Here is a 12,454-nt window from a genome sequence, read left to right as displayed (position 1 = left end):
TATGAGTGTTCAGGCTGCAGTGCGAGTGCTCTGTGGGCAGTGCAAGTGCACTGGGTGCAGTGCGAGTGCTCTGGGTGCTGTGCTAGTGCACTGGGTGCCGTGCGAGTGCACTGGGTGCAATGCAAGTGCTCTGGGTGCTGTGCGAGTGCCCTGGGTGCAGTGTGAGTGCACTGGGTGCAGTGCAAGTGCTCTGGGTGCTGTGCGAGTGCCCTGGGTGCAGTGCAAGTGACCTGGGTTTAATACGAGTGTTCAGGCTGCAGTGCGAGCGCTCTGTGGGCAGTGCAAGTGCACTGGGTGCAGTGCGAGTGCACTGGGTGCAGTGTGAGTGCTCTGGGTGCCGTGTGAATGCACTGGGTGCAGTGTGAGTGCTCTGGGTGCTGTGCTAGTGCACTGGGTGCCGTGCGAGTGCTCTGGGTGCGATGCAAGTGCTCTGGGTGCTATGCGAGTGCACTGGGTGCAGTGCGAGTGCTCTGGGTGCTGTGCGAGTGCTCTGGGTGCCGTGCGACTGCACTGAGTGCAGTGCAAGTGCTCTGGGTGCTATGCGAGTGCTCTGGGTGCTGTGCGAGTGCTCTGGGTGCCGTGCAAGTGCACTGGGTGCTGTGCGAGTGCTCTGGGTGCCGGGCGAGTGCACTGGGTAAAGTGCGACTGCTCTGGGTGCCGGGCGAGTGCACTGGGTGCAGTGCGAGTGCTCTGGGTGCCGGGCAAGTGCACTGGGTAAAGTGCGAGTGCTCTGGGTGCCGGGCGAGTGCACTGGGTGCAGTGCGAGTGCTCTGGGAGACAATGTGTTTGTTCCTTGATGCACGGTATGTACGCTGTGGTGCTCGATTAGTGTATGTGCTGTGAGATGCATAGTGAGTGCTGTGTAGTACATTGTGAATGTTGTGGTGTGCAGTGTGAGTGCTGTGGGGTGCAGCAGTGTTGATGTAAATATTGTCAGGTGCCGTCCGAGTGTAGGAAGGACTGTCTGAGAGCTGGGGAATGCAGATGGAGTGCAGTGGAATGCAGTGCCAGTGAAGGTAGGTGCAAAATGAAGGATGTCCAGTGCTGTTCAACTACAGTAAAGAATTGCCAGAGTGCTGTGGGCAGTAGTGTGAGTGCTGTGGGGTAGAGTGTGGTATATTGTCAGTACTGTGGCTGCAGTGTGAGTGTATGCAGTGCACCAACTTACAAGTCAATGCTGTCACGTGCCGGCTGAGTGCTGGAGGGTATAGCCTGAGCACTGAGGGTGTGGTGCGAGTGCTGTAGGGTGCAGTGCCAGCACAGATGGGTTCAGATAAGAAGTTGTTACGTGCTGTGTTGGTGAAGTAAAGAGCAACAAGGGTGTTGGGTTTGTTAGGTGTGAGCATAGTGGGGTGGAATGTGAGCATAGTAGTTGCAGTATGAGTGCTGTGGGATGCACTGTGATGGTGTTGTAGGGTGAATTGAGAGTGCTGTTGCTGCTTGTGAGTGTTGGAGATGCAGTATTAGTGCTTTATGATGCCAACAGAATGTTGCCTGGTGCCATGTTAGTGCAGCGATGAACAGTCCCAGTCTTGCGGGGTGTAGTGTATACGACATGAAGTGCGTTGTGATGCTGTCATCTGCTGTGAGTGTAGAAAGGTACTTCTTGAGCGATGCACTGCATAGAGTGGGCGCTTTGGAGGCGGTACTGTGGGGGATGGTGGGGGTGTTTTTGGAGGCAGGGTCGCATTGCCTGCTCTGTAGCGCCTTAAGAGTGCCGAAGTGAGCACTAAGTTGCATTTTAAGCAGACGTGGAAAGTGCTGTGCGAGGGAAGTGCACCAAACAGTACTCGTACTGTATTAAACAGCATATACCACAGATGTGTTCCCTTCGCCCCTCGTGAATGTGGTAAGCTGTGCCTGCCACAAGAACACCTGGCATCAGTACTTGATGATCCGTGGAGAGAAGTGCAGGTGGTACTGGTGGTAATGCATCCTTCCGGAGAAGTGTGAGTACTCTCCCACTGGCAGTAATGCATCCTTCCTGAGAAGTGTGGGTACTCTCCCAGTGGTAGTAATGCATCCTTCCTGAGAAGTGTGGGTACTCTCCCACTGGCAGTAATGCATCCTTCCTGAGAAGTGTGGGTACTCTCCCACTGGCAGTAATGCATCCTTCCTGAGAAGTGTGGGTACTCTCCCACTGGCAGTAATGCATCCATCCTGAGAAGTGTGGGTGCTCTCACACTGATAATAATGCATCCTTCCTGAGAAGTGTGGGTACTCTCACACTGGTGGTAATGCATCCTTAGAAGTGTGGGTACTCTCCCACTGGCAGTAATGCATCCTTAGAACTGTGGGTACTCTCCCACTGGTAGTAATGCATCTTTAAAAGTGTGGGTACTCTCCGCTGGTAGTAATGCATCCTTCTGGAGAAGTGTGGGTACTCTCCCACTGGTGGTAATGCATCTTTAAAAGTGTGGGTACTCTCCGCTGGTAGTAATGCATCCTTCTGGAGAAGTGTGGATACTCTCCCACTGGTGGTAATGCATCTTTAAAAGTGTGGGTACTCTCCGCTGGTAGTAATGCATCCTTCTGGAGAAGTGTGGGTACTCTTCCACTGGCAGTAATGCCTCCTTCCTGAGAAGTGTGGGTGCTCTCACACTGATAATAATGCATCCTTCCTGAGAAGTGTGGGTACTCTTACAATGGTGGTAATGCATCCTTCCTTAGATGTTTGGGTACTCTTCCACTGGTGGTAATGCATCCTTAGAAGTGTGGGTACTCTCCCACTGGCAGTAATGCATCCTTAGAAGTGTGGGTACTCTCCCACTGGTGGTAATGCATCTTTAAAAGTGTGGGTACTCTCCGCTGGCAGTAATGCATCCTTCCTTAGATGTGTAGGTACTCTTCCACTGGTAGTAATGCATCCCTGATGAGAAGTGCGGGTACACTCCAGCTGGTAGTAATGTATCCCTCTGGAGAAGTGTGGGTACTCGCCCACTGGTAGTAATGCATCCGTAGAATTGCGGGTACTCTCCCACTGGTGGTAATGTTTCCTAAGAAGTGTGGCTACTCTCCAACAGGTAGTAACGTATCCCTCCGGAGAAGTGTGGGTACTCTCCCACTGGTAGTAATGCATCCTTTCAGAGAAGTGTGGATTCTCTCCCACTGGTGTAATGCATCCCTGATGAGAAGTGTGGGTACACTCCAACTGGTAGTAATGTATCCCTCTGGAGAAGTGTGGGTACTCGCCCACTGGTGGTAATGCATCCGTAGAATTGCGGGTACTCTCCCACTGGTGGTAATGTTTCCTAAGAAGTGTGGCTAATCTCCAACAGGTAGTAACGTATCCCTCCGGAGAAGTGTGGGTACTCTCCCACTGGTAGTAATGCATCCTTCCTGAGAAGTGTGGGTACTCTCCCACTGGTGGTAATGCATCCTTCCTGAGAAGTGTGGGTACTCTCCCAGTGGTGGTAATGCATCCTTCCTGAGAAGTGTGGGTACTCTCCCACTGGTGGTAATGCATCCTTCCTGAGAAGTGTGGGTACTCTCCCACTGGTGGTAATGCATCCTTCTTGAGAAGTGTGGGTACTCTCCCACTGGTGGTAATGCATCCTTCCTGAGAAGTGTGGGTACTCTCCCACTGGTGGTAATGTATCCTTCTTGAGAAGTGTGGGTACTCTCCCACTGGTGGTAATGCATCCTTCCTCAGAAGTGTAGGTACTCTCCTACTGGTGGTAATGCATCCTTAGAAGTGTGGGTACTCTCCAACTGGTAGTAAAGCATCCCTCCGGAGAAGTGTGAGTGCTCTGCCACTGGTGGTAATGCATATTTGTTGAGAAGTGTTGGTACTCTCCCACTGGTGGTAATGCATCCTTAGAAGTGTAGATACTCTTCCACTGGTAGTAATACATCCTTCCTGTGAAGTGTGGGTACTCTCCCACTGGTGGTAATACATCCTTAGAAGTGTAGGTACCCTCCCACGGGTAGTAATACATCCTTAAAAGTGTGGGTACTCTCCAACTGGTAGGAATGCATTCTTCCGGAGATGTGTGGGTACTCTCCCACTGGTGGTAATGCATCCTTAGAAGTGTGGGTAATCTCCCACTGGTAGTAATGCATCCTTTCAGAGAAGTGTGGGTGCTCTCCCACTGCCAGCAATGCATCCTTCCTTAGAAGTGTATGTACTCTCCCAGTGGTAGTAATGCATCCTTCTGGAGAAGTGTGGGTACTCTTCCACTGGCAGTAATGCATCCTTCCTGAGAAATGTGGGTACTCTCCCACTGGTGGTAATACATCCTCAAACGTGTGGGTACTCTCCAACTGGTAGGAATGCATCCTTCCGGAGATGTGTGGGTACTCTCCCACTGGTGGTAATGCATCCTTAAAAGTGTGGGTAATCTCCCACTGGCAGTAATGCATCCTTCTTTAGAAGTGTAGGTACTCTCCCACTGGTAGTAATGCATCCTTCTGGAGAAGTGTGGGTACTCTTCCACTGGTAGTAATGCATCCTTCCTGAGAAGTGTGGGTACTCTCCCACTGGTAGTAATGCATCCTTCTGGAGAAGTGTGGGTACTCTTCCACTGGTAGTAATGCATCCTTCCTGAGAAGTGTGGGTACTCTCCCACTGGTAGTAATGCATACTTCCTGAGAAGTGTGGGTACTCTCCCACTGGTAGTAATACATCCTTCCTGAGAAGTGTGGGTACTCTCCCACTGGTAGTAATACATCCTTCCTGAGAAGTGTGGGTACTCTCCCACTGGTAGTAATGCATCCCTGGTGAGAAGTGTGGGTGCACTTCCACTGGTAGTAATGCATCCTTCCAGAGAAGTGTGGATTCTCTCCCACTGGTAGTAATGCATGCTTCCTGGGAAGTGTGGGTACTCTCCCACTGGTAGTAAGGCATCCTTCCTGGGAAGTGCTGGTACTCTCCCACTGTTAGCAACGCATCCTTCCTTTGAAGTGTCGGTACTCTTCCACTGGTAGTAATGCTTCCTTCCTTAGAAGTGTGGGTACTCTCCCAGTGGTAGTAATGCATCCTTCCTGAGAAGTGTATGTACTCTTCCACTGGTAGTAATGCATCCTTCCTTAGAAGTGTATGTACTCTCCCAGTGGTAGTAATGCATACTTCCTTAGAAGTTGGGTACTCTCCCAGTGGTAGTAATACATCCTTCCTGAGAAGTATGGGTACTCTCCCACTGGTATTAATGCATCCCTGCTGAGAAGTGCGGGTACTCTCCCACTGGTAGTAATGCATCCTTCCTGAGAAGTGTGGGTACTCTCCAACTGGTAGTAAGGCATCCTTCCTGAGAAGTGTGGGTACTCTCCCACTGGTAGTAATGCATCCTTCCTGGGAAGTGTGGGTGCTCTCCCACTGGTACTAATGCATCCTTCTGGAGAAGTGTGGGTACTCTTCCACTGGTAGTAATGCATCCTTCCTGAGAAGTGTGGGTACTCTCCCACTGGTAGTAATGCATCCTTCCTGGGAAGTGTGGGTGCTCTCCCACTGGTAGTAATGCATCCTTCTGGAGAAGTGTGGGTACTCTTCCACTGGTAGTAATGCATCCTTCCTGAGAACTGTGGGTACTCTCCCACTGGTAGTAATGCATCCTTCTGGAGAAGTGTGGGTACTCTTCCACTGGTAGTAATGCATCCTTCCTGAGAAGTGTGGGTACTCTCCCACTGGTAGTAATGCATCCCCGGTGAGAAGTGTGGGTGCACTTCCACTGGTAGTAATGCATCCTTCCAGAGAAGTGTGGATTCTCTCCCACTGGTAGTAATGCATGCTTCCTGGTAAGTGTGGGTGCTCTCCCACTGGTAGTAATGCATCCTTCCTTAGATGTGTAGGTACTCTCCCACTGGCAGTAAGGCTTCCTTCCTGAGAAGTGTGGGTACTCTCCCACTGGTAGTAATGCATCCCCGGTGAGAAGTGTGGGTGCACTTCCACTGGTAGTAATGCATCCTTCCAGAGAAGTGTGGATTCTCTCCCACTGGTAGTAATGCATGCTTCCTGGTAAGTGTGGGTGCTCTCCCACTGTTAGCAATGCATCCTTCCTTTGAAGTGCAGGTACTCTTCCACTGGTAGTAATGCATCCTTCCTTAGAAGTGTGGGTACTCTCCCACTGGTAATAAAGCATCCTTCCTTAGAAGTGTATGTACTCTCCCACTGGTAGTAAAGCATCCCTCCTTAGAAGTGTATGTACTCTCCCAGTGGTAGTAATGCATCCTTTCTTAGATGTGTAGGTACTCTCCCACTGGTAGTAAGGCATCCTTCCTGGGAAGTGCTGGTACTCTTCCACTGGTAGTAATGCATCCTTCCTTAGAAGTGTGGTTACTCTCCCACTGGTATTAATGCATCCCTGCTGAGAAGTGCGGGTACTCTCCCACTGGTAGTAATGCATCCTTCCTGGGAAGTGTATGTACTCTCCCAGTGGTAGTAATGCATACTTCCTTAGAAGTGTGGGGTACTCTCCCACTGGTATTAATGCATCCCTGCTGAGAAGTGCGGTTTCTCTCCCACTGGTGGTAATGCATACTCTCTCTCTCTCTCTCTCTCTCTCCGTCTCTTCCATTTCTCTCTCTCTCTCCTCTGTTGTGCTTGCTATCATTACCTTGGATTGCTAGATAAGGAGCCCGAGGAGCAGCCCCCTGCTTGCAGAAACCAGACCCCAGTCGCTCCTGTCCACCAGGAAGACAAATGCCTGATGGAATAAACTAGGGTGACCAGATTCCCAAAACTAACAAGCATTGCCAATAGGTCTTGCTTTTGGGATCTTCTAAGTATTTAGTTATGCAGCACAATATCCTTGGTGCAATAACATCAACTGTTGCATGGCTAAAGACTTATAAGGACCCAAAGGCGAGACCTATTGGCTATGCCAATGCTTATTGGTTATTGGCATTAGTCTTGCACAAGAAAACAAAGGGTGGTGTAGGGCCTGAGGGGAAAATATATTTATAGACCTACTGGTACCTTGTTCCCCAACTACAAAGTAAAACACACGTAAGATGCCAAAGGTCTTGGTTTGATTAAATTCCTATATGGAACCTGTAAAGTGTCCTACATAGGTGGTAGAACCAGAAGGTTACTACAGAAAAGGAGAGACACTGGAGAAAGGGAGTCGTGAGATATAGTTCAGAATGTGAAACCAAAAAAGTAGTACCCATCAGCCCACTCAATAGTGGAACTTCGTCATCTGGGATTTCACGTTGGAAACTGGTGTCCAATAAGCCCTTCCCCAAGAAAGTACAGCACGAGGCAACGACGGAGAGTACGTGGCCTCCTTTATCCTGAGCCGTTGCCAGGTGAGGCGAGGCTTTTCATCCCAAAAATTTGGGAGATGGTACACCAATTTGGACAATGTCTGTAGATTGTCATTCACAGCACATAAAGTAGGTGTTGCAGTAGTGAATCATAGGTCCTGACGAAAGCCTATAAAGGCTGAAACATGTTGACCACATAACATCTATGGTAAATAGCACTTCTTTGCATGCTATTATCACTCTGCTTTTAATCATACCACCTTGATGGGCAGACCTAATAAAGTTTCCTTATGACATCAAGATAGGTATTTTTAATCACCTGGATAATTTTCCTCTCTTTTCCATTTTTTTCACACATTTCTGAGCACTGCAACTAAGCCTTTTCAGCCTAGACTCTCATCTTCTTTGGTTGAGGGTTCAACCATTGGGTCCAAGAACAGCTAGCCTCAAGTTTTTCTTGGGGAAGGGCTTATTGGACACCAGTTTCCAACGTGAAATCCCAGATGACGAAGTTCCACTATTGAGTGGGCTGATGGGTACTACTTTTTTGGTTTCACATTCTGATCTATATCTCACGACTCCCTTTCTCCTGTGTCTCTCCTTTTCTGTAGTAACATTAGTCTTGCACAGTCAAGTATGCCATGCTATGGATTTGCTCCACTTCCTATGCTGTGGTTTAAATTCATAGGAGTTTGGCGGGATCTTGAGTGAGACGGGGTATGCGCCTTCTTGTTTTGTTTGGCGAGATTAACCCCTTGGGCGCGGCCGCGATTCTGCGCCTGTGTGGCCCTTTTAATGAGTGGGCGGGTTCATGACGGCCCCCAGCTGTCATCAGCACACGCCCACCCTGATGCATGATGGACGGGGCCGTCAGCATGGAAGGGGTTAATAGATGAGCTACAGGAGACTTAGGGGCAGATTTACAAGCCCCTTGAATCACTTTTGCGCCGATGTTGCGTCACTTTTGTGACGCAGCGGCAGCGTAAAAGTTGCAGCCCATTTACAACGTGACGCATCTAGGGAGGTGCGTCACATTGTAAAGCCCTGCGTCACATTATATCTGCGCCATGTATAATGTATGCAGGGTGGGCGTTCCCATACAAAATCTACAAGATTTCACTGCGTCACTCTACGCCTTCACTGCGTCAAAATCTTTACGCCTGCTGAGACCAGGCATAAGTATTGACGCAGGGCATTTTTCATGGGACCTACCTAGGTTTTCTGGTGCATTGCTGAAGTTGTGTCACTTTTCGGACGAACTCCAACAATGCGTCACTTTTCCTCCAACAGATGCGTCAGGATTTCTGACGCATCTGTAATTCCATGCGCCATGGTGCACTGTATTGTAAATACAGCGCATCCATTGTGGCGCAAGGACATTTGGAGGTTTCTCAAGGAAGCTGACGCATCTGTAATTCCATGCGCCATGGTGCACTGTATTGTAAATACAGTACATCCATTGTGGCGCAAGGACATTTGGAGGTGTCTCAAGGAAACTGACGCATCTGTACCTCCATGCGTCATGGTGCGCTGTATTGTAAATACAGCGCATTCATTGTGGCGCTAGGACATTTGGAGGTGTCTCCAGGAAGCTGACGCATCTGTAATTCCATGCGCCATGGTGCGTTGTATTGTAAATACAGCGCATCCATGGTGACGCAAGGACATTTGGAGGTGACTCAAGGAAGCTGACGCATCTGTAATTCATTGAGCCATGGTGCACTGTATTGTAAATACAGCGCATCCATTGTGGCGCAAGGACATTTGGAGGTGTCTCCAGGAAGCTGACGCATCTGTAATTCCATGCGCCATGGTGCGGTGTATTGTAAATACAGCGCATCCATGGTGACGCAAGGACATTTGGAGGTGACTCAAGGAAGCTGACGCATCTGTAATTCCATGCGCCATGGTGCGGTGTATTGTAAATACAGCGCATCCATGGTGACGCAAGGACATTTGGAGGTGACTCAAGGAAGCTGACGCATCTGTAATTCCATGCGCCATGGTGCGGTGTATTGTAAATACAGCGCATCCATTGTGGCGCTAGGACATTTGGAGGTGACTCAAGGAAGCTGACGTATCTATGCAGATGCGTCAGTTCCTTGTAAATCTGCCCCTAAGTATTGTTGGGCTGCAGGGGTGCGAGCTTGAAAGGAGACCTTGAGATCCTTGAACAGATGTGTGGGCAGTGTGCAGGGAAACAACAACAAGGAGTGAGCCGTGTATGCGTGTGACTTGGAGAAGGTACACACTGAGAGAGGAGACACGCAGAGGAGGCAAAGGAAGGAAAGAATTGTTTGAAAGACAAAGGAGAGTCAACAGTCAGAAGCTTTAGGCCAGAATCTGGTTTAATGCAAGATCTTCAGGAATATTGTGGAGGCTTTTGAGATGCAAAACTGTAGAAACAACGTGATATGTATGTGTTGCAATCTCTCTGTAAGTCATGGGAAGACCAGTGCGCACACCACCACCACCGACGGGTAAATAGAACTAAAATAAATATGGTTTCATTTTCCATAAACTCCAATGGAAGGAAAACGCAAGACAGGAATATTTCAAAAGTGTGTGCTGCAGATTCGCCCCCCGCCCCTTTCCTCTGCCGATTAGGGTGGGGTGGAGGAGAGAACAGAGCCTGTTTTTGTGAGTTTGTGTAGAGTAATGCTTCACTGGGCAGGTAGAACTGGGGCTGCCTCCAATCCTGAGCACCACAGCAGAGGCACAGTGAGGCGTGGGGTCCTGCATCTGGGTGGCATTCAGCAGTAATCAAACGCACACAATGAAAGAACTCACCCCTCTCATAGAAGTTCTCACCTGAACTAAGCATGGGCGAATTTTGCGAATCTCGCGTTCGCGAATTTTGCGGATTTGCGAACTCGCAATCCGCAAAATCCGCGAATTCTCGCGAATTTGCGGATTTTTTTTTTTTTGTGTTTGCGCGGGTTTCTGCCAGTTCGCGAGGGTTTTGTACACTTTCGCAAATTGCGAACTTACCTGTCGGGTCGCAAGTTTCGCGAACTTGTTGTTTCTACGTGTCCAGCCTGTTTGGGACACTCTTCTTCATCACTGCCACTCTCTGTCACCACTGCCACTCTCTGACTACTCATGCCACCCTCTGGCCCACCCATGCCACCCTCTGTTTCATCACAGCACCCTCTGGTTGTCCAGTCAGTGTACATTATTGTGGCAACGCAAGCACACCTTCCCTGCCTCAAGTGACCTGAATTAATTTGGGGCTGATTAATGTGTCACAGAATATTTTTTTAGCTGGCACCTGCTTCCTTAGTGCTTCCTGATTAGTGATCTTTTGTACTTGCTAAGTGCTTTCATTGTTGCAAAATTAGTTACAACACCTGCCCTGCCCCAACTGACAATAATGAATTAGGGGCTGATTAATGGATTTGAACTTCCAGCCTGGCTCCTGCTTGTCTCCCTTAGCTGTAATTCAGGACCTTTGTGGCATATGTGTAACTATTCTGAGGTTCAGAGCAGGGTCACATAATAGTTGCAACTGGCAACTGAACTCTGGAGGGGCCCCTCAGGAAGCACTACAGGAAATGGCTACTAATGATGAGCCTGAACTTTTGAACCTGGTAAGTAGTTTCAGTTTTGCTAAAATCGTATTTCTGCAATTTTGCACTTATTCGCGGGGCGCGAAGTTGTACTGGGAAGCCGCGAACTCACGCGAACAGTGCGAGCAGTGCGAGCAAAATCCGCTGCTCGCGGATTTGCGGATTTTGCGGGAGATTCGCGAATCTCGCGGATTGCGAATTTACCGAAAATCCGCAAAATCCGCGAGCGAAACGGATTTTCCGCCCATGCTTAACCTGAACAATACAACTGTCGCCGCGCCCCTCAAACTTACCATCCACCAAACCTGCAGGGCTCAGGAAAAACAGGTAAACAGCACCCCCCTCCTAACAAGGCCCCCCTTGGATGTCTAAGGGGAGCCCTGCCTCCATTCTGTTTCACCTCAGTGTCTGCTCTCCACCCTCAAGCCACAGGGATGCAGGCAATGCTCTAACACTGGGGAGGAGAAGGGGCGTGTCACTACAGCCCCATTGGCTGTGTTCTGCAGAAAACCCAGCATTGCCTTATCTTCATATGCACGGCGTCCTACAAACTTCAGTTCAAAGTTTTACTCCAAATGTGGCCTCCAGCACTGGTCGCTGTTCTCCAAATGTGGTCGTGAGAACTGGGCTTTATACTCCAGGTGTGCCATCCAGAACTGGGCACTGAAATTCAAATATAGCCTCTAGAACTGGGTTTTATACTCCAGGTGTGCCATGCAGAACTGGGCACTGAAATTCAAATATAGCCTCTAGAACTGGGCTTTATACTCCAGGTGTGCCATGCAGAACTGGGCACTGAAATTCAAATATAGCCTCTAGAATTGGGCACTTTACTCTAGGTGTGCCCTTAAGCACTAAGCACTATAATTCAAATGTGGCCTCCAGAACTAGGAGCTATAATTCAAATGTGGCCTCCAGAACTAGGTGCTATAATTCAAATGTGGCCTCCAGAACTAGGCGCTATAATTCAAATGTGGCCTCCAGGACTGACAATAATCCTTGCTGTGAGTTCTGCAGATGTTCCTGCATTACTCCAGATGTGGCCTCCAGAACTGGGCACAGTACTCCAAATGTAGCCTCTAGAACCAGGCACTATACTCCAGGTGTGGCCTCTGGAACTAGGCATTGTAATTCAATAGTAGCCTCTAGAGCCGGGCACTATTCTCCAAACGTGGCCCCCAGAACTGGGCACTATCAACTATTGATACTACATGGAAGATGTGGCGTAGAGGCCAGAGCTGACGACTTTGGAGCTGGTAAACCAGGTTCAAGACTTTACGTCGACTCAACATCCTGTGAATCTGGGCAAATTACCTAATCTCCGGTGCCTTAAAAAAATACTGTGCCCTTGTGTAATGTAACTGGTGCTCATGCAAAGCGCTCCAATTCCTTTGGGTCGAGATCACGCTATATATATAAAACTGCATTAAAAAACTGGATGGAAAGTGGGTTGGGGGTTCTGTGTACCCCTCTCCTTGAATGCTCCTTTATCGAGTTTTCAGGGGAGGCAGAGAAATACAAACTCTACCGGAGGGGGAGGGAAAGGAAAGGGGGCACAGACAGATGAGGAGCCTAGCTTGGACGGTATCAGCACCAGCGCCAGACCCCAGTCCACGAACTCCGCATGCTGTGTTAGGGTTTAATTTGAGCCAGTGGTTTCCGGTGCTCAGCACCGGCACTTA

The sequence above is a fragment of the Lissotriton vulgaris genome, chromosome 10 (genome assembly GCF_964263255.1).
Source record: "Lissotriton vulgaris chromosome 10, aLisVul1.2, whole genome shotgun sequence".
Taxonomy (NCBI): domain Eukaryota; kingdom Metazoa; phylum Chordata; class Amphibia; order Caudata; family Salamandridae; genus Lissotriton; species Lissotriton vulgaris.
This window is presented reverse-complemented; position numbering follows the sequence as displayed.